Source organism: Triticum urartu, chromosome 3A, assembly GCF_056163025.1.
Source record: "Triticum urartu cultivar PI428250 chromosome 3A, HENAU_Tu73, whole genome shotgun sequence".
Taxonomy (NCBI): Eukaryota; Viridiplantae; Streptophyta; class Magnoliopsida; order Poales; family Poaceae; genus Triticum; species Triticum urartu.
Genome location: NC_141875.1, coordinates 239,139,512 through 239,163,149, shown reverse-complemented (window position 1 = coordinate 239,163,149; position 23,638 = coordinate 239,139,512). Strand labels below are relative to the sequence as shown.

Genomic DNA, 23,638 nt, shown 5'->3' with positions numbered 1-23,638 from the left:
GAAGGGGTGGCTGAACCGGCGGGATGACCAGATCGACGAAGGATCCTCATCCGGTACGATGGATGAGGGACGTCGAGGTGTTGCAGTGGACGACGTCGTCGGGAAGAGGCTCCGGCTGGGTGGTGGACGGGGGAGGGTGTGGGGCTTCGTGGGTTTTGCCGGCCTCGTTGTACGAATGGGTGGGCGGATGGGATGTGAGTGGGGAACCATGGCTTAGGGACGCGCTTGTCTGGAATGTGGGGTAAGTTACGAAAGTACCCCCACCGATTTGAGGCGGTTCTTTCGGTTTAGGGGTATCACGGGCATTCCGCGTGTCGGGATTTCACAGGAGGTGGGAGTTTTCGTGCGCGTTGTAATTTTGGAATAACAAGGCGCGGGTTGAGATGGAGGGAGTTGTCGGAGCACAACGAGACAAAGATATACACTATAAAAAAAGACAGATCCATGACATTTTGGGCCGAACGAATTTTTTCTGTCATACTTATGACACTTCTATGACAATAATTGTGACAAAACACGGTATCATCATAGATGTGGTGGCGTCCTACTTCTATGACAAAAAATCATGACAGAAAATGGGCTTTTCGTAATGGGTGGGACGGAGACGCAGCTGCATGACATTCTTTGGACCGTCCATGGCAGAAAAAACCGTGGTAGAAGCGAGGGCGAGGAAAATATCAGGGTGTTCCCGGTTACGGTGGGTGGTCGAGGCCGAGCGATGCACGTTTCTCTCGTACACGCACGCGCGTGGGTGCGAGGCGTTGGGCTCTAACTGGAACCGAGCGAGGCGTTGGGCTCTAACTGAACCTGAGCGATTGCACTGCAGGCTACGCGTTACTGAACCCAAACGATCGATCGATGGGTGTTAACTGAACCAGATCGAGAAATTCCTTCGCTACTGCTGCTAACTGAAGCCGATTGATGCTGCCTCTGGATGAACAGTGAGCGTTGCTGGGGGTTTGGATGAACAGTTCCCGGTGGGGGTGGATGAAGAGGACCCTGTGGTGTTGCCTCTGGATGAACAGTGAGCGTTGCTGGGGGGTTTGGATGAATAGTTCCCGGTGGGGGTGGATGAACTGGACCCCGTGATGTTGCCTCTGGATGAACAGGACCCCGTGGAGGGCTGGATGAACAGTAGCCCGTGGAGGGCTGGTTGAATAGGAGCCCGTGGAGAGGGCTGGTTGAACAGTAGCCGGTGGAGTAGCGTGCGGTGGAGGCTGGATGAACAGGAGCCCGTGGATGAACAGTCGCAGGTGGAGGCTGGAGGAGGTCGACGGTGGATGAACAGTAGCCCGTGGAGGCTGGAGGGGGTCAACGGTGGAGATGAACATTATCCCGTGGAGTCCTGTTTTGCAGTACGCCACACCCCTCCCGATGAATAGGACCCCTGTTTCGACCGTAGCGCTCCAACACAAGTCCGTTTCCTCCGTTTTGTGGTGCGCCACACCCCTCCCGATCAACAGGACCCCCGTTTTGACCATAGGAGGTCGGTTTCCTCCTTTTTGCGGTACACCAGACCCCTCCCGATGAATAGGATCCCGTTTCAAACATGGTCGATCGAACACAAGGCCGTTTCCTCTGTTCTGCGGTACGCCGGTCCTCCTTTCCATCGGCTGTTCCATCCAAGCCCTCCCGATGAACACGACGACGCATTTCGTTCCGACCCAGCCGGTTGGCTCCCCATGAACACGACGATGGCGTTGTTTCTCCACTCCGACCCAGCCATGTACACGAGCCCTGGCCGTACGTATGCGTGAGTAGGCGTTCGAGACCCTGCCCGTATGTACGTACATGGTCGTATTTTCTTTCTTGCACACTGGCCGCTGTGCATACGTGTACATGCTACGTACACGCCTCTACATCGACCAGTATGTACGTACACATTCATGACCAGAATGACAACGCTACGTACGCTTCGACCAGGTGGGTCCCGACTGTCAGGCACTTCCGTGCATGGGAAGATGTATCTGGTGGGTCCCAGCAGTCTGGGGGCGAATCTTTTTTTTTGCCCGGACGCACTTCCTTGCATGCGGAGATGTAGCTGGTGGGTCTCAGCAGTCAGGGGGAAACGTTTTTTTCGTGAAATACGGTGGCCCGTCCTGTGGGTCCCCGCTGTCAGGTGGAGGAATAATTATTTTGCGCGTAATAAGGAGGCACTTCCTTGCTGCGGCCATGGACCCAGCTGCCAGCCTCTCCACATTGACCACGCCGCGCCGAGAGCACCAGGGCGGTGGACAACAGCGAGGCCTAGGAAGGGCACGATGCGAAGCCGGGGAAGACGCGACAGTGGATGGCCACGCGTAGAGTAGTATGAGGGTTCACTGGTTCGCTGCGGTGTGAGGCTGCCGTCGCCGCAGAATAACAGAGGGTGTCGGTGAGTAGAGGGACGACCTGGCCAGCGGTGGGAGTAGTAGGGGGCGGTGAGGACTCCGCCGCATCATAGACGGCCACGGGAGGCAGCAGCACGAGGCACGACCGGCGCTGGTTTGAGCGGCTCGAGCAAGAAGACCAGAGGTTGAAGAAGCACTACGGCTGTTGGATGGACATCGTATAGTCACTAGAGCTAGAATCGTGCATATTGGCTAAGTTGACAAAGCCCTCCGTCCCCGTCAACTTAGTAGGCCCACAAGTCAGCCTGCAATTATACTCGGTCCCAGCTAGCAGGGGGGTATTCATTTTTTGTGCATAATAAGGAGGAACTTCCTTGCATGCGAAGATATAGCTGGTGGGTCCAAGCTGTCAGCGGCGGTAACGTTTTTTTCGTGAAATACAGAGGCCCTTTCAGTGGTTCCCAGATGTCAGGTGGAGGAATCATTATTTTGCGTGTAATAAGGAGGCATTTCCTTACGTGCGGCCATGAACTCTGCTGTCAGCCTCTCCACGTACAGTCCACTTCAGATGCATGTCGATCGTTGACCACGTTGACCAGGCCGCGCCGAGAGCACCAGGGCGGTGGACGACGGCGGGGCAGGGAAGACTCAGCAGTTGTTTCCCATGTGGAGGGGAGTACGACTGTATGAGGGTTTACTGGTTCGTCTGCCATCGCCGGAGAATAACAGCAGGTGTTGGTGAGTAGAGGGATGGCTAGGCCAGCGATGGGAGTACGGTGGGGCGGTGAGGCCTGCACGGCAGCATAGCCGGCCGCGGGGAGGAGGGAGCAGGTAGTCCCGGCCGCTCTTGTTTGAGCGGTTGGAGCAGGAAGAGCAGAGATTGAAGAAGCACGACGGCCGTTGGATGGACATCCAACAGTCACTTCTAGTGCGTCAACCTTTTTTTTAGGAAAGCCTCAAATCTGTGGAAAACATCATACAACCTATCTGCCATTATTTCTAATAATTTACAGCCCATTTGCTAATTCTTAAGGTTTTTTTGGAGCCCATATTATTTTTGTTAGCATTACAGCCCATATTGTGGCCACGGTTAAAAAATTACACGAAATTTTGCATATTTCGGTGCGGTCCGAACTGTTTTTAATCCCGAAATTTCTAGTCACATTCAACTGATTTTAAAAATAAATGTATATCAATATAAAATCCAAGAAATTGTCCACGCATAAAAATAAATGCAATTTAAAATCTCGAAATGAAAAAAAGAAAATTGAAACTAATTTCCGGTTTTATGTGTTTTGAAAATATACAGCCCATTTCTCATTACTGATAGGCCATTTTCTCGGCCAGCCGAATGAAGCTCTCCTTGTCTTGAAAGATGTACAGCCCAACAGGCCTGGCAAAGCGACTTACTTGGCAAATCAGAAAAAACCTAGGCTATGGCCGTGGACCCAGCTGTCAGCCTCTCCACGTACTGTACTCTTTCAATGGAAGTCAGTCGTTGACCACATTGACCATGCCGCGCCAAGAGCACCAAGGCGGTGGAAGACGGCGAGGCCTAGGAAGGGGACGACGCGGAGCCGGGGAAGATGCGGCAGTGGATGCCCACGCAGAGAGGAGTTCAAGGGTTTACTAGTTCGGCTGCGGTGTGAGGCTGCCATCACCGCAGAATAACAGGGGGTGTGGGTGAGTGGAGGGATGGCCTAGCCAGCGGTGGGAGTAGTATGGAGGCGGTGAGGCCTCCGTGGCAGCACAGCCGGCCACGGGAGGTAGGAGCAGGCGGCACGACCAGCGTTGCTTTGGGCGACTGCAGCAAGAAGACCAGAGGTTCAAGAAGCACTAAGGCCGTTGGATGGACATCATACGATCACTGGAGCTAGAATCGTTCATATTGACTAAGTTGACAAAGCCCTCCATCCTGTCAACTTAGTAGGCCCACAAGTCAGCCTCCCACTATGATGGGTACCAGCTGGCAGGGGGTATTCATTTTTTTGTGTGCAATAAGGAGGCACTTCCTTGCGTGCAAAGATATAGTTGGTGGGTCCGACCTGTCAGCGGAGGGAACATTTTTTCGCGAAATACAGAGGCCCTTCCGGCGGGTCCCAGATGTTAGGTGGAGGAATCATTATTTTGCATGTAATAAGGAGGCATTTCCTTGTGTGTGGCTGTGGACCCAGCTGTCAGCCTCTCCACATAGAGTCCACTTCCGATGGATGTCGCCCGTTGACCACGTTGACCACGCCACGCCGAGAGCACCAGGGTGGTGGACGTTGGCGAGGCCTACGGAGGGAACGAGACGGAGCCGGGGAAGACACAACAGTGGCTGCCCACGTGGTGGAGAGTACGAGGGTTGACTGGTTCGGCTGTCGTCGACGGAAAATAACAGGAGGTGTGGGTGAGTAGAGGGATAGACAGGCCAGGGATGCGAGTATATGATGGGGCCGTGAGGCCTGCCCGGCAGCACAGCCGGCCACGGGAGTCGGGAGCAGGCGGTTCCGACGGCGCTGGTTTGGGCGGCTGGGGCAGGAAGATTAGAGACTGAAGAAGCACGATTTACAGTTAAATTGACATCTAATGGTCTGACACTGATAGAGTCGATTGTTGACTAAGTTTCTGTTTTCATAAACCTTGCGTACGCATGAACTTAGTAGGCCCACAAGTCAGCCTCCAAATCTATGACAGACAACATAGAGCCCATTTGCCATTTTTTAATAATTTGCAGCCCATTTGCTAATTCTTAAGTAATTTATTACATCCAATTTTCTACCCAGGACCACGGTCAAAAAGTTCAACCTTATTTTGCATATTTCGGTGGAGTCTGAACTTTTGTAATCCCGAAATGATAAACATTTTTAAGAACTTATTGATTTGCCAAAAAACGTTTTGTTTTTGTAAGCATATAAGACGTGGGACAATTGAGTTGGTTTAAGGGAAAACCAGTGGTAAAAAATCAGTGTTGGGAGGGAAAACAACAACAAAAATAAGGATGTAAATATGAAAAGGGAATTTTATGTATTTTCAATATAATGATACGTGTATATGAACTAGTAAAACTATAGGTAGAGATTAGGAAACGGATGTAGGACAAGCGTTTCAAGAGGAAAATAGAACTTGGCTATGTGTTTGATTCAGTAAAAAAAGTGCCTGCGGATGATGTAAGACAAAATATAACTAACGCTGGCGGGCCAGAGGCTAGTAGATACCTGCTGGATCTTTGTGCCCCGTTGTCGTCATGGGCTAGGCCTGTTAAAAACAAAACAAAGCCTGGGAAGTCTGCAACCTAGTTGAAACTTGCTCGACCTGGAAAAACAATATACGTGCTCAATAAACGAGAGAATTCTGCAAGTACAGACTGATAACTGGGATGCAGCAGGGATATTGTTTTTTCATCGTGATAATAAGAGCATGCACTTATTTCGAAAAATTTGGAGAAATGGGAATTCGAACGGCAGGTGCTTATGCTACCCATCAAATAAAAATCAGGTGCCTGAAAATTCGTTTCTAAACAAATGATTCATCTTTATATCCACGTCGACCCTCGGCATGATGGTTAGAGGCAAATGCCAAGTTCATACCAAAAGATCGTTAACAACAATACCAACTTGCGGACGACAAGGTAGTACAAGTACCAATACCAAACTAACTTATAATATTTTTACTACTGGACCTAGTGTTCGTCTGGTAGAAAATCTTGCAGAGGACCAGCTCCCGCTCCTTCTCTTGCTCCAAGTCCCCGAGGTGGTACTGGTGCATCACCCAGTTGGTCCTCTACTGGTCGAAGTTCTTGTTGTTATGCAGCACGAGAACCTTTTTGCTGCCCGTTTGCCGGCCATTGACCATCACCGGCAAGGTATTGTCGGTGTTGTGCCACATCGCGTGGATGCCGCACTCCGACTGTATCTTGCGACGTGTCCACGTGCCCCTTTTGAATGCCCTGGAATTGCACTGGAAGAAATTCTTGCTTAGGCCACTCAGTGTGATACCTGTAGTATTGTCGAATACAGGTTTTAGTGTATGTAGTTGGCATTTTCATAACATCTTTGGCATGTTGGAGTCACCTGTTTCACTTTTTATTTACTGTCAAATTGTAATTGCTTCACCAGGTCCGCGTCTAAAAAAATAGAGCTATAAACAAAGGAATATGTTTGTGCAAGTAGACGGCCGATCGGTGTCTTACCTCGAAGTTTCTCAGGATGGGTGTAGCATATGCCGTGCTCGCTGTCGATGGTTGGTATGTGACGCCCCCGATTCAATCATACACTAATCATACACGCAAACGTGCACGATCAAGATCAGGGACTCACGGAAAGATATCACAACAGAACTCTACAAATAAAATAAGTCATACAAGCATCATATTACAAGCCAGGGGCCTCGAGGGCTCGAATACAAGAGCTCGATCATAGACGAGTCAGCGAAAGCAACAATATCTGAGTACAGACATAAGTTAAACAAGTTTGCCTTAAGAAGGCTAGCACAAACTGGGATACAGATCGAAAGAGGCGCAGGCCTCCTGCCTGGGATCCTCCTAAACTACTCCTGGTCGCCGTCAGCGGGCTGCACGTAGTAGTAGGCACCTCCCGAGTAGTAGTAATCGTCGTCGAAGGTGGCGTCTAGCTCCTGGGCTCCAACATCTGGTTGCGACAACCAGGTAGAAGGGATAGGGGAAAAAGAGGGACAAAGCAACCGTGAGTACTCATCCAAAGTACTCGCAAGCAAGGATCTAAACTACATATGTATGTATTGGTATCAACTGGAATAAGGCTGTTATATGTGGACTGGACTGCAGAAAGCCGGAATAAGAGGGGGATAGCTAGTCCTTTCGAAGACTACGCTTCTAGCAGCCTCCGTCTTGCAGCATGTAGAAGAGAGTAGACTGAAGTCCTCCAAGTAGCATCGTATAGCATAATCCTAACCGATGATCCTCCCCTCGTCGCCCTGTGAGAGAGCGACCACCGGTTGTATCTGGCACTTGGAAGGGTGTGTTTTATTAAGTATCCGGTTCTAGTTGTCATAAGGTCAAGGTACAACTCCAAGTCGTCCTGTTACCGAAGATCACGGCTATTCGAATAGATTAACTTCCCTGCAGGGGTGCACCACATTCCCCAACACGCTCGATCCCATTTGGCCGGACACACTTTCCTGGGGCATGCCCGGCCTCGGAAGATCAACACGTCGCAGTCCCACCTAGGCACAACAGAGAGGTCAGCACGCCGGTCTAAACCTATGCGCACAGGGGTCTGGGCCCATCGCCCTTAGCACACCTGCACGTTGCGTACACGGCCGAAAGCAGACCTAGCCTAGTGGCGTTCCGGTCCAATCCGGCGCGCGCCACTCAGTCGCTGACGTCACGAAGGCTTCGGCTGATACCACAACACCGGGATACCCATAACTACTCCCGCGTAGATGGTTAGTGCGTATAGACCAAATGGCTAGACTCAGATCAAATACCCAGATCTCGTTAAGCGTGTTAAGTATCCGCGAACGCCGACCAGGGTCAGGCCCACCTCTCTCCTAGGTTGTCTCAACCTGCCCTGTCGCTCCACCACAAGGTAATAGTCGGGGGCCTTCGGGAACCCAGGCCCACCACTACCTGGGTGGAACCACCTGCCCCTTCAGCCCCCATCTCTGAACAGTATCACAGGTAAGGTAACTGTGTAAAGTATATTGTATATGCCCGTGATCACCTCCCGAAGTGATCACGGCCCAGTAGTATAGCATGGCAGACGGACAAGAGTGTAAGGCCATAGATGGAACACTAGCATCCTATACTAAGTAGTAGGATAGCAGGTAATGGTATCAACAGTAGTAGCAAGGATAGGCTATGCATCAGGCTAGGAATAACGGAAAGCAGTAACATACTACACTACTCTAATACAAGCAGTATAGAGAAGAGTAGGCGATATCTGGTGATCAAAAGGGGGGGCTTGCCTGGTTGCTCTGGCAAGAGAGAGGGGTCGTCAACACCGTAGTCGTACTAGGTAGCAGCAGCGTCGGTCTCGGTGTCTAGCGAGAGAAGAGGGGGAAGAAACAATAAATATAATGCAAACAAATGCATGAAGATGCATGACATGACAAAGCGTGATGCTAGATGTCCCCTAACGCGGTACGAGGTGGTACCGGTGAAGGGGGGAAACATCCGGGAAAGTATCCCCGGTGTTTCGTGTTTTCGGACAGACGAATCGGAGGGGGGAAAGTTGCGTGTTTGCTATGCTAGGGATGCGTGGCGGACGAACGGGCTGCGTATCCGGATTTGTCTTGTCGTTCTGAGCAACTTTCATGTAGAAAGTATTTGCATCCGAGTTACGGATTAAAAGATATGATTTTCTAAAGATTTTATTAATTTCTAGAATTTAATTAATTAATTAATCCAAAAATGAATTAATGACATCAGCATGATGTCATGCTGACATCAGCAGTCAACAGAGTTGACTTGGTCAACCTGACCAGTGGGTCCCACTAGTCAGTGACACATTTTAATTAAACAGTTTAATTAATCTAATCAAAATTAATTAGTGGGTGGGCCCCACTGTCATACTAATTAATTAGCTAATTAATAGTAGTTAATTAGGTTAACTAATCATTAGGTTAATTAATCTTATTTGGTTAATTTAATCAGATTTAATTAAGTTAATTAATTAGTTAATTGATTAATTAATTAATTAATTTCATTATTTATTCATCTATTTATTTTTTTTAATTCCCTTAAAAAAATGTTCTGGGGCTGGGGCCCCCATGTCATTGGCCCTAGGGGCCACACAGGGTGGGTTAACGGGCGCGCGGGCACTAGCCCGAATGGGCGCTGGTGTGCGGGCGTTGTGGCTGGCGCCGGGGTGGTTGCCGGCGAGGCGCGGAACGGGGCGGGGGCCGCGGTGATGCACGGGCGGCCGCTGGAGGCCGAAGCGATGCCGAAGCAACAACGAGAGCGGTGACGGGGCTCGCCGGGAGGGTCTCGGGGCGCGGCCGTCGCGGGCGAGCAGGTCGACAGCGGTGCGAGGTGGCGGTGCGGGAGCCGATGTGCAGCCAGTGGGGACGCGTGAGGCGGAGGAGGCCATGCGAGGAAGGCGCGGCCCCGGGCGTAGGCGGAGCGGGGGTGCGCGCGGCCGGACGGAGCGCCGTGCGCGGCCAGGGCGCGCCCCGGCCGCGGTGAGCGCGTGAGACAGAGGAGGGGAGGAGTCGGGGCTCACTGCGGGACGTAGGGATCGTGATAGCGTGCTCGGTGGAGGTCGGGGGAGGACGACGGGGACGAGCGGCGGAGAGGAGCAGTCCGGTGAGGGGGGGGTCTAGCGAAGGGGAGGTCGAGGCGGAGGCGCTCCTGGTGGCTGCGACGAGGCGTGGTGGAGACCCGCGCGGAGGGGGGTTCGGGGAGGACGGCCGGCAACAAAGGCGGGGTGATGGCCGATGGGGCCAGCGCGGCAAGAGGCGCCGTCGAGTGCCCGATCCAATCTGGATCGGGGGAGCAGAGGGAGGAGCGGGGTGTGGGGAGGGGAAGTGGGGCGAGTGAGGTGGGTCGTGGGTTAGGGTTTCCCCCTGGTGGGGATATGGGGAGTGGGGGGTGGCCGGTTGGGCCGGCCTGGTGGTTCGTGGCCCAGTTGGGCCGGTGGCCTGCTGGGCCGGAGCCCCCGGGGGGGGGGGGTGAGTGCTTTCTCTTTTGTTTATTTTTGTTTTATTTTATATTTCTGTTTTACTGTTTTTATTTTAATTTCCTTTTGAATTTGGTTTTATAAACTACACCACTGGTTCCTAATTTAGTTTTAATAAGTATGCCACTGCCCCATAAGTTTTTGGCAATAAAACAAATAGTTTAATATTTTTATCAAATTGAAAAGGGTAGTTTGTTAAATGTTTTGCTGCTGTTTTAAATATTTTAGTGCACTTACACCTTTTATAAAATTGTGGTTTCTCCACAATAATTGCCTATGCATTATTTGGCAACACCCCAACATTTTAGTTTTAATATTTGAAAATATTTTATTGTTTGCTTGATTTTTAAATTGAATTCAAATCGGTTTCGAACTATTGCGAGATTAGCCACAGTAATCGAGGTGATGTGGCATCATTAGCGGAGGGTTACTGCAGCGTAACTATCCGGGCGTCACATGGTATGAACAACTCGATGAGAGGGTGAGATCTCACGCTGTCAGCACTCACTTTGGCCTCAAGGTGCTCGATAAGCTCCTGACCCGTGGGATTGAACTTGACTCCAGCCGGTAGCACCGGCCAATCCTTCTTTGACTTGCATGAGTTAATTCCAGTTATATGGTACTCAATGTATGATCAGTCAACTATTTTAAGTGAATGATGAAAGATTTCGACAGATAAGTGGTACTCCAAATCTGAAGTCCAGAACACCCGAACACGCTGCCAGGATTCTTGTGTCACCTCACGTGCATCGTGTTGTCACATCAATTCAATGTGTGGACATGATGAATAATTTGACCGATGTATACTAGTACTGCTACTATACTACTTACTAGTTGTATTTAGTGTCACATTTTAACCATAGGTTTAACTAACAAGTACGCACTTGAAGCCTAAGTGATATACATATATATATATATACTGCACAACATCTCCATCATCATTATCAATACATCCTGCGCAGGTGAGTTAAGATGCACTTGATCCCAGAAAGGTATCTATCCTTCAAACCAGAGGAGTGCTTCAAACTAACAACAGTACATAATATCCAACAAAAGGGGGTCGTGCTACAACAGCAGAATAGATGGCTCAGTCTACATATCAGTACGAATCAAGTTGTGCATATTTGCTATTTGCATGAACCACATCGCCGCATGTCGGGTTTGCAAAAGCCATCCATCGCATGGAAGCTTGATGCCTTTCACACACTGAAGATTATCTGGCAACAAGTTGTGTCGATGAATCTTTGGATATGGTGATTCATGAAACCCATGGTATGATGTGTAAACACATTCCCCCCTGGCAAATGGAAGTTGCGTAGCACGGTAATCATCGCCGGTGATATGATCGATGATTGGTTGGATGATCGGATAATTGACCCCAAGGAACATGGAGTGGTCGCCGAGGCTGTAAACCCGCCTCCAGTTGAATACGCCTAGCCCAATGGAGCTGGGATCTTTCTCGAACATGAAGCAGCCATAGCCATCAATGTCACGAACGCCCCAGGCATTGTACTGCATGTGGTTTGATGAAATGGTTCGGTCATTTTGGTACGTCCAAATGAGCATCAAATGACCACCATCAGCTGAACGAGCGATAAACCACCAACCATCGGCTGGTATGATTCCAGGTCCTGGAATCATGAAGGCATGCACATTTGAGTTTGCTGCAACAATTCAAATTGGAAACCAAAAGGACAAAAATAATCAATCATGTTCAGAGTATGTGTGGAATTAAGATTATTATAACAGTGACGCATATCATAGACAGAGAATTGCAATGTCGTGGTCATAATCATACCCCAAGTTAAAAAAAATAAGCTAATGGCATTCATATTCTAGCAATATATCATGGTTCAAACATCATGTAACAATAAGAGGAGAACAGATATGGCACGGCCTACTCATATTCTACTATAGCACTTACTACAGTTATCATATCAACTCTATTTTATAACACGCGTTGTTATAAAAATCCTGGAAATGAGAGTAACTTATAGCAATCATGAGGTTATACTCATAATATCTATTCTAACAATCATTAGATACCAATTGTTCTCATATCAACTCTAAAAATAACATGTGTGGTTATAAAAATCTAGGAAATGAGAGGAACATATAGCAATGATGTGGTTATAGACATACTATATATTCTAAATTTGTAACAATGAACAGGCAGTCGTATTCTTAAGGTAAAGATGACATGAGATAGAACAATTACACGAAGATAGATTCCACCAGTATAGGCAGCCAATCTGTGCGTCGACCGCGTAAACGATGCCATCATGCACTATAGCATCAGATAGAAGTGTTGGGTAAAGAGGATCGACAATGAGCCATAACCATGTATGGCTACCGGATTCCAGATAGACTAATCCCATGTTGAACACGGCAATGAGCCTGTAAGCCATGTAGTCTTCTGATGGTGTGCGCACTTTGTAGATTACAACCTTCAGCAAACAGAGGTCAAGCCAAAAGCTCGACGCGTCTCGTGCGTAGTAGGCAGGATTGTCGGTGGGCCGCGAGGCTTGATGTCGGCGGTATCCAAAGATGTAAGGGTGATCTCTCGCTGGGTGTAGATATCCACGAGACGCCACAGACTACCGGATTTGTGGATGAGGACGATCCAGTTGGCCTTCATGCCCGCCCAGTAGTGGCCGCGAATGAAGGATAGGTGGACGGGTACTAGTAGCATGTCCAGGGGCACCACGGCAACCTCTGTAGGATTGTCAAGTCGGTGTCTGGGCACCTGCGAGGATCAGGCATCAGCAAGCAGGGTGTCTTGAAAAGAGCCGGCTGGTTGTAGACGAGTAGACGGTACAAAGACATCGAGCATGCGGCCAGACGGATGGTGCTGAGTAGGTCCATTCGATTACAGATATGCTCCAAGAGAACATCGGGGAGGGAATTCCAATCGCGGCTCTACGTGTCAGTCGGTTCTGCTATTGGGGTTTTGCGGTGCCTGCGAGCCAGTGGGGAAGTGGATTCGGGCGGGCGAGCGAAGAAGCTTCTCCTCGTGTGGCCGAGCAGTGAGCAGGGGGATATGGTACCCACGAGCTACCAAGGAAGATAGCGTGGGCGGGTGAGCAGAGAGCATGGGGGAATGGTGTGCGGCCGATGATGGGGAAGAGAGGAGGAAGAAGAGTGGAAGACGGGGAAGAAAGTGCATTAAATCTCAATTCTACTACTACTACCAGGATATACCGTCCTTCGGAGTGTAAATTGTTACACCGATGACATATGTGTCTATGACAAGAGGGCCCATATGTCAGTTAATGGAGGAAAGAAGCATGCTCTACCGGCAAACATGATGGCAGTACTGGGTAAGGCTGATTTAGGAACACCAACACGCTGGTTCAGCTTATTAATTAAGTGTCCCATCTGCTGCAGCGTGTATTGTCACTTCACTGCGAAGACTAGTTGAATAGTTCTCTCTGACCGAGATGGGGAATAATGGATCGCGAAGACTTCCTTTCTGCATTATCCCTATGCCTCCAGGCTCACTTCACTTATTTTGCTCTGTACGTAGTCACTTATTGAAATCTCTAGAAAGACAAATACTCCATATTTGGGAACAGAAGGAGGATTTTACTCCGTATTTGGGAACAGAGGGAGGATTTTACTCCATATTTTGGAACATAGGGAGTATCACCATATGGAGGGAACAGAGGAAGCTTGAAATATGAACATGTCAATGGGAGGGAGTAAGCCCCATGCATGCGTTCATGCATGCAACATGCAACACTCACACGTACACACGGACGCACGCAACACTCACGCACCCATGCAGCACACAGCACACGACACACCACACATGCTCACGCTCAAGTGCTCAACCTACTCCCTATGTCCATGAAAGACTGTACATTTAGAGATTTACACATTGACCAGGGCATAATTAACGCCCAAAAGTAACAGATTTATGTATGCATGCGACCATTGAGAGAAGAAGATTAAATGAAGGTCGTTGCATGCTGTAATTAAGGATAGACATGTAGCCTATACCTAGAGCACAAGTTGGTGCATTAGTCAATCAATATCAATTTAGATTGAAGGCTAAATGCATTGGAAGTGTAGATGTACTACACTCTTTGTTTTTTTAGAAGATTTATTTGCTCTGCCAACTGACAGGTGGGACCCAGAAACCAGGTGACAATTTAACCAATCAACAAAGTGCCACGTTGACTATGTGACCGGTCAGTAGGGTGCAATACGGTGCTCTACGATGAGCTAGTGATCATATAATCACCGCAAAACTATATATAGTGACCGTAAAGAGCCTATTGTTACATATGTTGACCACCAATGTATTTTTCTCATTTCAAATTAAGCCATACTAACCGGAAAGGACGCAGTATGGACTAGTACTAGTACTGCTTTGATGTGTCCCGTCAACTCGCCGAACAAGGAGAATCTTGCTTACTACACCTCTTCTTCGCCCACGCGCATGGTGGTTCGCAGGACGAGGAGAGGGTTTTGACTACAACACCCTCTCCCTCTCCCTCTCCCTCGCCCTCGCCCTCGCGGTGGACGTGCAACAGTTCAATCGGTGTCAGATTGCCAGAAGCATAATGTGTACTGCAGTATCATCATTGTTGGACCTTCCGAAGAGGCGACGAGCCAAGTGCAAGGTTCACACGAGTATGAACTGTTAAACCTCCCGAATAGGCAAAGAGCCAAGCGCAAGGTTTTATAGGAGTTGTCGTCCTAGTAGGAGCGTACTACAACTATAGCAAACAAAGCTACTGTATGATGCCGCCACGTCACGTATATCCAAAGTTGTGCTACCTTTTTTTCTTCTCAAAGAGCATGTTGGAGCCCGTGCAACAACCACACAAGTTGCACGTACACATAACACATTTACTAGTAATAAATTCTAAAGGACAAATGCCAGTATGCCACACAAGTTCATATCCAATTCATGTGATAAATTTGTGCACGACTAGTCTACATATATTCACAGCGCTACCGTTCAGAATTTACCGTACTCCACTTACACGTTATAGATGGGCTACATGCCCTCCTCCAGGTTCCAGTCCTAGGTGTTCTTCATGGATGGCACGATCCATAGCGGTGGGCAACGGGAATCATTGTCATAGCTTTCTAGTCCAGTTCCACACGATGGAGACTCATCCAAGTTGAAGTGGCATAAATCAGGGATAGCGTGTCCAAGCATGTCGTTCATCTGGCGGTGCGCACTGAAGACACAACCATGCTTCATGAATGGCAGGCTTTCCATGCCGTGCACGGAAGGTGGCATCCGCTTCACAATGGGGTAGCTGTCCCCAATGAAAAGCGAGTACTCTCCAAGAGAGTTCCTTGGCACCCACGTGGCATCACGGGGGTCGAATTCGACGTCGTTCATCTGGTACATGCGGCATCTCAGATCTGGACACATGGTGACGTACATAGTCAAGGTCCATGCATAATAATGTTGTGCTCAAATATGGCGGTCAGGAATACTGTGTAGCAAGTAGTACAACTCCGGTATAGAGGAAGTAAAATAACCGGCTTATTATATATAGCCACTCTTGGCTACATGGATGAGATAGTAAGACATGGAAAAACAAAAATGGTGGCAGCTAGTGGGTAAAAATTACTCCAAGGTAAAAAGTACTCCTACTAGTATGTAAGTAGAGTACTGGTACAACAATGAAAGAGAAGGTGAGAGGGTTAAAAAATGGAATACCTGGGTAGATGGTGACGGTCCGATCGTGGTAGATTGCGTGACCATGTTGCACATCAATGGTACCATGGGTAATGACTGCTAAGATAGTTGATCCCAATATGCCAAAGTCGGCTACAAGGTTCCAAGTTCGACCGAATTGCGGATGCAAATGCGCATCCAGGATCGGCGATCTTATTTTGATCGCGGGATGACTGGTCCCTACAAAATAATGGAGTACCGTTAGGGATGCAAATGATGGTTTGTGCATTCCGTTTGTAATCTCCCGTACCATAGGATGGCAACCAGATGAAACAAGTCCCCTGGATTGTCACCGTGAAGATGCGGCCTAGATGGCGCATGACGTCTTCGAACGTGTAGGGGTACAAATCTGCCGCCGCCAACATGCGCCAGCCTTTGCCGTTACTGACTCTTGCATTGATGTAAATCCTTATGTTGAACACCGCGATGAGATAGTAATCGTCATAGCTGCGTCGCTTTGTCGCCGGGTCCACAATTGCTATCTTCTTCAATCTCATGTAGGCATCATCATACATATTCAAGCCTAGCCAGTCCAGAAGGCCGATCCCAATGGTGGAGAAGGGTTCTACCCGAACGGCCGCACTGCTATTGATGTTGTGCAAAATGATGGTGGTATCCGGCCGGAGGTATGTAAGCCAAGTCAAACGGGCCAACCTTTTCACAGGAATGGACCACTGTTCGGCCGTGCCACGTGTCGACGTATCATAGGCGCATTCGGTCCAATGAGTGGATGACATCTGTCCCAATGGTGAGCCAACACGTGTTTCCTCGAGCCAATGATGATTTTACACATGGAAAATCCCCATTGGTCGGGGCTGTTAGCGGGTTACCGGATCCAAAACCGGACCCGACAGCTTAACGGCGTTTCGTTACGGGGATGCCACGTGTCGGTCACCCTTGATGAAAGCACTTCTGTGATGCGCGATTTATCGTCATGGAAGTAGACACTTCCATGATGATAATTTTGGTAATGTCATGTAACACTTCTACGACAGCACAGGTATGACTATCTTGATTCTGTCATAAAATTGTCATGGATGTACATGCATGACAGAAAATGTGACCTACTGTGACAAACATGTATCATCACAGAAGTGTATTTTTTTGTAGTGATATCTTAAATATTTCGGGCTAACAAGGCGCGGGTTGAAATTTCCGGACAAGCCTAACGTGTACTGTACCAAATCAATTCGCACTACAAATGTCATTCAAAACTTTGAATTCATGTTATGTTCAATTAAAATATTTTGCTAGGTGTATAATGCATGCAACCTAGTACTCAAGTGAACGTTTTAGTGCATTCCAAACGTATATACTACCACTTCAATTTGAACTAAATTTTAATTCGTTTCTCTATTTGAATAAGATCTACAGTAATGATTGTTGTGAAGTCAAAGCATTTGAATTCGTTTCTCTATTTTAATAAGATCTACTATCGTCATTATTGTCAAGTTAAACCATCGTTTGTGTATTCTGTTCACAGCACACCACATGATTAGTCTTGAGTTACGTATGAACTATGTGTACTATATCAACTCGAACTCGATTTTTTGAATCCACTTTATGTTGATTTCAAATCATAGTACATTTCAAGCTCTAGCTAGATCTTCACAAACTGAACCATGTCTCATATGTATAATGTGTTTATCACATTATGTATGGTGCCCCGCCCCCTATGCCTACAAGTATTTAGATGTGAGTTGCAAACACCACACATTACCACAAATTCAAATAAAATGTGAGAATGTTCGATATATAGTATTGTTTAGATTGTTCGATATTTATTTGTAAGCTGCAAATGCCACACATTATCACAAATAAAACGTGAGATTGTTCGATGTATAGTATGGTTTAGATTGTTCAACATTTAGCTGTGAGTTGCAAACACCATGCATTATCACATTATGCTATAACATGTGCAAAACCACAACACGCGTATCACCGCTATATTCATGCATGCATATGTTTAAAACACTATGATCTCCTATTCAAATATATGAATCCACTTTCATATCAAATTATGATCTTTGTTAGTCTCTTACACCCACACAATCATCTAACCTTTGTAGCTACCACTAAATTTCTCTCGTGCATGCACACACCCTCCTCGCCCTCCCCCTCCCTCAACATTCTATCCAAAGCGCACATTCATTTTTTTTTCTTTAGGTCGTTCTCCCACAATCTCCACAACTCCTTTCCGACACACACCCATCGATAAGCCTCTCCAGCGATGTCTGCCTACAACATACACACGCACCTTCAATCTCCTCCTTTATGTGTCCTTGCCTCGTGTCTCTCATATGGTCCCACACACGCGTAAACTCTCGCCCCTATTTTCATCGATCTCACAACCGCACACTCCTCCCCCTATCTAGCTAGTAACTGGGCCTCTCGCACCACCTCCTAGCTCCATTCTCTCTGTCTATCCGCCTCGCCGGGCCTTATTTGCCTCTAACAAATGGGGGTACACCGACCGATCTACCGGTATAAATATAGCGAGCTAGGTCCTTATAACTCATTTTTCCCCACTCGTCGATTGATCTACCTCATTAGTTATGTCTCTCCATTCCTCTGACAAACAATAATTGATCTACCGATCTAGTTAGGCTTGCTTACCAAAAACATGGTTCCAATTCATCATCCATGGATGTGTCCCGACAGATCTATCACGCACAGGCACACGTAGAAACACATCCCCACTCTTATTGATAATATTGCAGTTCCACCCTCAGTTTGTCTAGTAGGTCTCTCCCACCATCTTCGAGAAGCAACTCCATCACCCATCCAGCACTCTACCCCTCTCCCTCCCTCTCTCTCCTCTTTCTCTGTCCCATCCTATTTCCCATCCTTCAATTATGTATGTATGTTGACCGATCTCCCTCAAGACATAGCTGGGTCTCACCTTCTCAACACATATACGAGTTGTTCTGCCTCTATAGTTAGGCCTCTGCCTACCCCTACCCCTCCCCCACCCCTCCCCCACACACACCGATACATCGAGCGCTCTAGTCATGTCTCCGTGCCACACACAAACTTGACCTGTGCCCTCTGACGTTTCGATAGCTAGGTCAGTCGCCCTATATCTTTGACTTGCACACACACACAATTTTGGTGGCTCTCTTCATCGATCTCGCACCCACCCACTTGATCCTCTCTTCGACTCTATCAACATCTATGACCCCTCCCTGTCTTCTCGTGGATCGCCTGACCCTCTATATATGATATGGATAGGCCTCCATTTCACACACATTGCATGCAAAATTTTGTTTGAGATGTCATTGACATGTATTCCCACAAATACATTCACGAAATCAACCTCCCCCAAAATAAAACACTCACGAACACACACGCCATTTGTCTAGGTCTGTATCCCTCCCACACACCCACGTAGGTGGGGGACATGCACGAAGAGAAGAGGTGCACGCACGGCGTATGTACTCCCGTCTCTTTCCCACCCACACCCGCGTGGGTACATGGTGGAGCTTATTTCTGTACGAAAAGGCAGCCCACGTGGTAATTTCACACGTGTACTGGCTGTCCACTAGATGGAGGGAGGATCGTCTACCACAGGAGAACAAACAAATTGCGACTTGACCCGTTATGTTAAAAAAGAGGCAAACCATGTGGGGCCTACCTTAGAGGCAAGGCTCTATACACTGGAGTACTTTTGATGTTTCCCGTCAACTCACAGAACAGGGAGAAGCTTGCTTAGTATGCCGTCTCCCCGGCCCACGGGCGTGGTGGCTCGCAGGATGAGGTGAAGCTTGCTTACTACGCGTTACGCCCCCTCCCTGGCCCATGCGCGCGGTGGCTTGCAGGACGAGGAGAAAATTTTACTGGTAATCCCTCCATTTACTCCTCGTCCCTACCTTGGTTAGAGATATTAACATATTGTTTGGAATATATGTCCTTTAGTAGATTTCAATATGAACTACTAGTACATACTCCAAACACTGATGTATAGAAACATAATTTTTTTTGAATATTTACTATGAGGCAAAGCCCCACATCCCTTTATTAAAATGAAATAACTGCACAAAAGTACAAAAGGAATATATAAACGTATTTTAGAGTGTAGATTCACTCATTTTGCTCTGTATGTAGTCCATATTGAAACGGATGTAATGGTACGCACTCTCCCTCGCCCCTCGACCCTCACCATGTGGTGGACGTGCAGCAATTCATTCGGTCTCATATAGCCAGAACGATATATACATCAGTGCCATTATTGCTCAACTTCCCTAAGAGGCGAAGAGCCAATCGCAAATTTAATAGTTTGGAGATGCCAAGCGCAGGGTTTATAGGAGAACGAGTAGTAGGTGCCGCGTCATTTACAGATAAAGTTTTTTCTTCAGTGGTACGTACGCAATATAAATAGGTTCATATGGAGAGAAAAGGAAACCGCTCCACTATATACATAGGCAGGACGAGCCTACACGGTTGCTTGCTGGGGTTGCTCTCTTCAGTTTTCACACTCTCTCGCACAAAAATGTGGCCACGTCTCTAACATCCTAGCAGATCATGTCGCCGGGGGAAGGGGTGGATGCTTAGTGTAGTCGCCGTTGCCGACGACGAAAACCCACTGTAGACACGTCCCGATTAGGGGTCCCCGCCATTCTCTCTCACAAAGCCAGTGAAGTTGCCTTCGTCCATTGCTCACTGCCGCGACGTGGGTAGTTGCCTCCTCCCACCGCCCTCCTCTAGGTTGAGCTACGTCCCGACATCCCTTAGGTACAACTCCCTTTACAGCCGGCTTGCACCACTGCTCCAGCTGCCCACATCACTCCATGTGGATATTTCTCTACTTCTTTGCCCCGCACATACCTCTACTGGCTTCTACGTACTGTATTTGTGATGAGTTTATGTCTCATCAACTAGTCCCAGTAATCTTATTCTAACCACGCTTCTTCAATTTCTTTGCCATAGGGATGCTCATCTCGATTTTGCTGAAACTGCACAAAATGATCTGATGGTCAAAGGGTTGCAAACTTCATTTCTTAGGAAGCGCCAATGTTGCCAAGAAATTAAAGCCTGGTTAGGTCTTACGGTTCAAGGGCTAGGGACTGCATGGATCATTTTTTCTTTAGCTGTCTCTGTTTCAATGGCTAGGGACTACATGAGTAGTATTAGTACTGTACGCCTTACGCCCGCTCCCTCGCCCACGCACGCGGTGGCTCGGAGGATGAGGAGAAATTTTTTTACTACTCCCTCCGTTTACTCCTCGTCCCTACTACCTTGGTTAGAGCGATTATCATATTGTTTCGAATATATATATATGTCCTTTAGTAGATTTCAATATGAACTACTAGTACATACTCGAAACACTGATGTATATAGACGTATTTTAGAGTGTAGATTCACTCATTTTGCTCCGTATGTAGCATAAAGTTGAGACACTTATTTTTGAACGGAGGGAGTACATATTTTCTATGATCTGTCAATCATTGAGATGCAATAGCATGTATGTTAGTCTCCTTTGTATTTGATGAAATGTTGCAACGGGCAACCTTGGACGCAAGATACATGTAATAGAAGCTGGAAGCTTCATAGCATTGTACTATCACGCTAATAAATTACAGTAAGTACTATACAAGTACTTCCACCGTTCCTAAATATAAGTCTTTGTAGAGATTTCACCATGAACCACTTACGGATGTATAGAGATGCATTTGAAGTGTAGATTCATTCATTTTGTTCCGTATGTAGTCCACCTAGTGGAATCTCTACAAAGACTTATATTTAGGAACAGAGGAGTACTATGTAAAGAGTTAGGTGTCGCACGGTGTCCAGAAAATATGGTGATAGTGTGAGGTGGGCCATGTAATCACTGAGCGTGTGTGTTTTCACTACTCTTGCATTCCTCTGCCGTAAGAATGGAGAAAATTGCAATCTAGTAGTACCTCCTTTCGCCGAAAGCGTGGGAAATCCAGCAGTCCTACCACCTCAGTAATAATGACCAATGAGCCGTCAAATCACATATACCCAGCAGTAAGTTGCATGGACAAAGCAACCATCACTCTTGAATCCGCTTCTCCCTTCAATGCAGGTGCCAGTGAGAGGTCGTGTCCGCTCTGCCTGGGCATGAATGCGGCACCGATTCTTTGGAGAGGTGCTGACCTTTTTGGGCGGGAAGCGCGTGCGGGCGATGGAGGGGCTTGGGTGGGCCAGGCTGGTCAGGAGCGGGCGTGGCAGCTGTCTGCTTGTCCCTACCGGACGCCCGGAAACGAGAGGATGCACCGACTCTCGCGGCTAAAATCGTACACTACACACCATCTCTCTGTAGGAGTAGGTCGATTTGTCACTCTCTCTAACACACACATGCTGTTAAACACACACACGCACACGCACACACAGGTTCATAGAATAGGAAAATCGTGCGAGTGCGAAGCCACAGGAAGTGAGATACGAATAGAGTACGTACAAGAAGAGAAGAGGTGATGAATATTCCATCAAACCTGGACTGAGGAGTAGTACTCCCTCTGTATAGGTGTTAAGTCATCCTACGGAAATCAGATATTCCCAACATGTTTAGGCGTCGTCCATTAACTTCGCATCTCAATCCCCTCCTGGCCTTGTTGCTAGGGAGCGTTGTTACTTAGGGAGCGTTTGGATCCTTAGCAAGAATAGCTTATAGCATAGCCGGGCAAGGTTAGGCATTTGGAACTGTTAAAATATGTTAGCTTTTGTGGGCTAGCTAGCTTGGGTGGGCTAGAAAAACCTTGCTAGCTCAGGAGAGCCAGATCGGCTCGCTTCCAACGGCGAACTTCGCGTAGTAATAACATAGACTAGTAACATATGCATGTTGTACCAGTCCAAGTTACTCACCACTATGACCAGCCTAAGCAATGTAACGAAACGCTCCTTACTCTACCTTCTTATCTCCCCCAGAAACCCAATGCATGGAGCACAACTATGCGTTGATCAGTCAAGAAATCAAAGTCGGCTTGCATGCGAGTTAATACGTGGCCCTGCATGATAGCTAAAATGGCATCTCTTAGTTGTTTGGATTAATTGTTGTGTTTAGAGACAGAAATCAGGGCTTTGATTGGAGGAATGACCGGTCAAGTTTCTCCTTCTCCTCCAATCTGCTTGCACCTTAGTCCCGCTGCACCTTCTAATGTGACTTATTACACCTAGACAGAGGTAGTCGTACAAGATACAGTGGCATACTGACTTAGCTCGATTACAAGTGCCCAAAATTGTGTGCATGTTATAATAAGGATTCACTTAAAATAGTATGTGAGCGAATAGAGGGATCAATTGGACAGTGTTCCCGAGCAGTAGTGAGATGTGTGAGGTAAGATACACCGCTGATGCTTTTCATTTTTCTTATTAATTTATTGTTTCGCCCTCTGACTGGTGGGACCCAACGTACTACGTGGAGAGAGGTAAGGTGACTAAGGCTGCATTATTTTTGCACCACCATGGATAGTCTTACCACCAAAGCCACATGAAACGATTATGATTTAAATCCCAATGACTCCCACACACAAAAAACACGACATGCTTGTCACACGAATGCAGGAATGTATAAAAGGTTATTTTCCTCTTGTCGAACATAACGGGAGGGTTGTGTAGCTGGTTAGCCTGTTCTCTCATTAAACTTGAGGTCTCGGGTTCGATAACTACACTTGAGCATAATTCGTGCCAGGAGGATTCTTTGACTGGTCAAAATGGATGGATATGGAGCTATACGATCTTGTAGTGACCGTATAATCACCTCATCACATATAAGCTGTAGCCTCGGCGCTTGTTTTCTAGGGTTTGCACTCTTCACACTATCTCGAGTATATATATACATGCTGGAGCCTCAACGCTTGTAGTTGCTCTCTTCACACTCTCTCACACTCTCCAGATCTAAACAAGACTTCGTTGGCTTCTCTCTCCCCCCTCACTGCTGGTCTGCTTGTAGTTGCTCTCTTCACATTCTCTCATCCTCTCCAGATGTAAACAAGACTTCGTTG

General features: G+C 47.6%; 1 pseudogene; it reads right to left on the bottom strand.

The window, feature by feature from the left end:
- Window positions 1–5,966: 5,966 nt before the first annotated feature.
- LOC147979330 (NAC domain-containing protein 75-like) overlaps window positions 5,967–23,638 on the bottom strand; it is a 42,771-nt pseudogene continuing 25,099 nt past the window's right edge.